The sequence below is a fragment of the Triticum dicoccoides genome, chromosome 1B, assembly GCF_002162155.2.
Source record: "Triticum dicoccoides isolate Atlit2015 ecotype Zavitan chromosome 1B, WEW_v2.0, whole genome shotgun sequence".
In the NCBI taxonomy this organism is placed as follows: domain Eukaryota; kingdom Viridiplantae; phylum Streptophyta; class Magnoliopsida; order Poales; family Poaceae; genus Triticum; species Triticum dicoccoides.
The window spans coordinates 286883086-286888514 of record NC_041381.1 but is presented as its reverse complement, the minus strand read 5'-3'; positions in this window follow the sequence as shown (position 1 = coordinate 286888514).

The window sequence follows — 5429 nt, the reverse complement described above, 5'->3', positions numbered from 1 at the left end:
TGCCACAAAAGGTTTTATCCCAAAACAATTTAGTTTAGTATTTTATTTATTTATAAAAGCATTTAAATATCGGTTTTGCTACTGTTTTATTCATTTTAGAATAATTACACATTTTATAAGAGTGCGGTTCCTCCACCATAATTAGCTATGTATTATTTGGTTCACTCCGAACATTTAAATTTTAATATTTGAAAACTTTTATTGTTTGCTTGATTTTGAATTTGAACGCGAATCGGTTTCGAACTATCGCGAGATTAGCAACTATAATCGAGGTGACATGGCATCATTAGCTGAGGTTCACTGTAGCTTAAATACCCGGGCGTCACAATTCTCCTCCACTACAAGAAATCTCGTCCCGAGATTTAGGAGCGGGAGTAAGGGGGAATGGATTTGGTTACGAAATTTCAACGAATCTTCTCGGTCTTGGTTGCTCTTCTTGTTGTGGTAGATCCATAGCGTTGATGTCTTCATTCCTATGAATCAATACATCATGATGAGGTTGTCGTCCTTCCTCCAGGAACTCCATCGTACTTACGAAAATTATAAGGGTTAACTTCGGAAAAACAGGCCTCTACAAGGTTGCTTAGCCTGTAGATAACAATAGAGAAGGTGGCGGAAAGTAACTCTCGAACTAAAACTTAAGAATGTATTGTGAGCAAGGTAAGACGGTACAACAAGGAGTTCCAAGCGGATAGACAATCGTTCGATGCCGGAAAAGAGTGCGAAAGGGGTTCAAAGCATCAAGATTAAGTATTGCATCTGATACCGGAACAGATCACTAGGAAGGTGGCTCGCGAATTACACACGGAGCCAAGCGTGAGTATTGACTTTGGGAAAGGGGGTATAGGAGGGTCAGGTTTCGATCCTGTGGAACTGCGGGTTATGGGCCCACCATGTGGGTTAAAAGTAGGAAAGGCAGTGACGTCTTGCACAATCATGTAAGCAAGGCATGTTAGAGGATAGCCTGACAGTTATGTCGGCAACAATGTCGGTACCAAGGGCGAGGGACAAAGAGAACCATCTTCCTGCTCGTTGAACGAGGCGGACCAATAGGCAAAGTTCTCGTCCATCGGTGGTTACCGGAATGTCATCACCAAAATAACAGGGTCTTTCTGACAGAATTGTACACCAAGGTGTTTACAAAAGTAGGAGAATATTACTGCTTAGATCTCATAGATCACAAGAAAGGTTAAACCAAACAATGGAAAGGAAGATATGATTATCGGATTTAACCAGATCAATGGAAAGGAAAAATGTGTTTAAACACATTTTCCAGGGGTATATCCTTCCCAAGGACAAGCAGAGCATGATATCCTTGGCAGGATATAATGTAGAAAACTCCTTAGGAAAGGGGAGAGAAATTTCATGACATTACCGATGCAACGGTGTTTGGGGTAATTGAGCAAGTAACATTTAGCATTGGGCTTCAAATGTTCTTGTTGAAAATCGGAGCACCACCGACATGCTTCGAGATAGCATTGACATGGTCTATAGGTGAAGATCAGACTTTGGATACTCAAAGGATCCATCAGGAACAGCTTGTAGAATAAGTCTTACAATTTCCTCATGGAAGAATGGATAGCATTGCTAAAAGGAAAATTATAGCAATAGGTCCTCCGGTCAGGTGTGCTAGGCATGACATCATGTTACCGGGTCATCAAAGGATCAACATCATAACTCTTGGAAAGTTGTCCCAACCATCATATCTGACCGAGATTCAGATCCGATTGGTGTCAGGATACCTCAGGCTTAGGATACCTGAGAAGAAAAGGTGCAACGCAAATTGACGAGATGACATTGTAAGATTCTCGGGGAAATGAACTATGAAGGGATTTCCGTTAACAAGAGTCCATCATTAACCCAAGGAGAGGACAAGGAGGTGTCTGGTGAACTCAACGGCAATTCACCAAGATTCCCAAAAGATGGATTTCCTCCATTAAGTGAACAAGGAGATAACATTTGCCAGATCAAAAGATATAAGGAAGTATGCTCGAGGAAAACATACACAAATAAACATTGGTTGAAAGGTGCGCCCGAAATATGGATTGGGTTGCACGACCAATGTCAGAATGGTGATTCAATAAGCCATAGTCGTAGAATGAAACTATAGACCAATAACTTCAAAGCAAGAGGGTTGCTCGAAGTTTAGAATTTACACATCACAGACCATTTGTCGGTATTTCGGTTAGAAACATCACGGGGACCAAGAAAAGAATGGTGATGTTACTAAGTATCACTGGTATCAAGAATTCTTAAGGGTGGTGAATTTCTCACAACATTGAGGACATAAGAGATGTTGATGTTCCAAGGTAAAGAAGAACAATTACTGGATAGCAAGGAACTCAAGGTATAACACCAAACATGAACAAGCTTGTGTTGGTGGGAGGGCAATAAAGTGGTCGACGATAATACAGTTCATCGAGGGCAAGGATGGTATTTCTCATCATGAATTCAATTGATATCCTGGATGAGCTCGGAATGTTGATGATCACGACACCTTTGTCGCGAGAGGTCATGAAGATGTAATCGATCGGTAACGACATCAAGTCAAGTAATGATGAAGTGAAAGGTTATTGGAACCAAGGGTACGACACAAACTCGAAACCAAGCTTGTTGTTCAAGGCGAAATGATATGACGATGAGGATCGACGTAAGGTTAGTTCATCGTCGAAAATTGGTGCTCCGAGAATAAGGACCAGGTAGCACAGTTAGAATCGTCACGACAATGATATAGCCAAACAGGCTAGGAATGGCGTGATCGGGTACAAACTCGTACTTATAGAAGCTTACTGAAGAGTTGTTGAACCGAAGAGCGGACTCGGTTCAGTTATCGGTGTCTTTTGAGTGTCTAATAACGCAGAGCCCGTGAAAAATTGGAATCCGTGAGAATGTAGTACTTGATGAAGAACTCATAAGAAGTTCTGCAGTTCCATGATAATTTCGAGATACCAGGGGGTAATACTCGACGACAATTCAAAGTAGAGGTTGGACTAGGGCATTACTCTACATAAAACCAGTGCTTAACTTGCACGAGAAATGGTATTTAAAGGAGAACATGGTCAGAAACCACGATCATAAATGATTGAACCACGGATACAAGATGAACTTATAACAAGGGGGTAACTATTTTTACGAGCAGCTTCCATGATAAGTTATACATCGTGTCCATGGGCATGAACGCAAGGTTCAAGGTCGACTCCCACTTCTCCAATGCATAACCTTTCATTTACTTCTCGCGTTCGATGAAGTTGCAGTGTTGAAATTTTATCTGGTGAAGCGCCAGAAGAGTATGACTCGTGAAAACTTTCGGGTTCACACGGTTTAGAGAAGGCATTTGTTCAACCCATAGGGGCTTCTTAGAAACATATACCTCAAGTTTCAAGAGTAAATAACACAAGCCCGAAAGCAGAGCATGGTTGGCCAAGCAGAGGATACAACTTAACAAAGGCATTATGTATCAGGGGAAGAACTCACAAGGTGATCAAATGTGAAGGACACTGTCGGATAACAATCCAACAAAGGACTTGATGGTCCACAAAGGATCTGATACGAGTATCGATACTCAAATAGAGGAAGAAGAATGCAAGGAGATCAGATTATAGAAACAACTGACTAACTCAATTGTCAAATGCAAAGGAATTATGATTTTCAAATCAAGGGATCAGAAGCAATGCTCTGATTAGGGATGGATAAGTTGAATAGCCTTAGGGTACGATCAACGACAATTGGATTGGTCAAGAACCAATTCCAGTTAAAAGAATGGAAGCTCAGCCGGAAAGGTAATTTATAAGGATCAATGATGATTGCGTGTATCCGCAACATATTGAGTCAACAGACTCAAAATGATAATGTCAAGGAATGTCAATAAGATTTCTATACTTATGGGATTAATCATAATGAAAGCAAACAAGAAATTCCAGAGCAATAGGTTGCTGAGGATTTCCGGAATATTGGGTGGTATTTCGAAGACTTTTGTGTAACACATGAACAACTGGGGGATGAGCAGATACTCGACAAGTGCGAGAATTATCCATAGGGGTATTCAGGTGACAAGGAATTGCAAGACAGTAGGCACAATACATTCTCGGATCAATAGAGAGAATTTCGGGGTATCTTGTAATAACAAGATCAATTGAGAATAAAAGTAAGAACGTCAAGTGTATGTATTTATCCATAGGGATATTTCGATGGTAGGGAATTGCAAAGGCAACGGGCACAAAGTCTCAAAAGAGTTTCGGCGAGTAACTTCGAAATCTTCTGGTGTAGCCGGCGATCACCTGGACTGAAGGGGCTCTCCGGGAGAAAGTATTTTCGAGAACCTAAAGTCAGATTTTAGTAAAAATCATTTAACCCGAATAGAAGAGATGTCAGAGTCCCAAAGCATAGGTCGAGGAATAAAAGATCCTACTACCACCCGATGGCGACGTGGGCCCGTAAGGCACACAGCCAAGTTAGTAAAAGTTTTGTAATGACTAGTCTCGACTTCGGCCAACGAGTTGGAAGGGGGATTCCTACAGGCAGTTGGCTCTGATACCAACATGTGATGCCCCCGATTCAATCGTACACTAATCATGCACGCAAATGTGTACGATCAAGATCAGGGACTCACGGAAGATATCACAACACAACTCTACAAATAAATTAAGTCATACAAGCATCATAATACAAGCCAGGGGCCTCGAGGGCTCGAATACAAGTGCTCGATCATAGATGAGTCAGCGGAAGCAACAATATCTGAGTACAGACATAAGTTAAACAAGTTTGCCTTAAGAAGGCTAGCACAAACTGGGATACAGATCGAAAGAGGCGCAGGCCTCCTGCCTGGGATCCTCCTAAGTTACTCCAGGTCGTCGTCAGCGGGCTACACGTAGTAGTAGGCACCTCCGGTGTAGTAGGGGTCGTCGTCGACGGTGGCGTCTGGCTCCAGGGCTCCAGCATCTGGTTGCGACAACCAGAAAGAAAGGAAAGGGGGGAAAAAGGGGGGAGAAAGCAACCGTGAGTACTCATCCAAAGTACTCGCAAGCAAGGAGCTACACTACATATGCATGGGTATATGTGTAAAGGGCCATATCAGTGGACTGAACTGCAGAATGCCAGAATAAGAGGGGGATAGCTAGTCTTAACGAAGACTACGCTTCTGGTCACCTGTCTTGCAACAGGTAGAAGAGGACGATCTGAAGTCCTCCAAGTAGCATCTCCAAGTAACATCTCCAAATAGCATCTCATAGCATAATCCTACCCGGCGATCCTCTCCTCGTCGCCCTGCGGAAAAGCGATCACCGGGTTGTCTGTGGAACTTGGAAGGGTGTGTTTTATTAAGTATCCGGTTCTAGTTGTCATAAGGTCAAGGTACAACTCCAAGTCGTCCTGTTACCGAAGATCACGGCTATTCGAATAGATTAACTTCCCTGCAGGGGTGCACCACATAA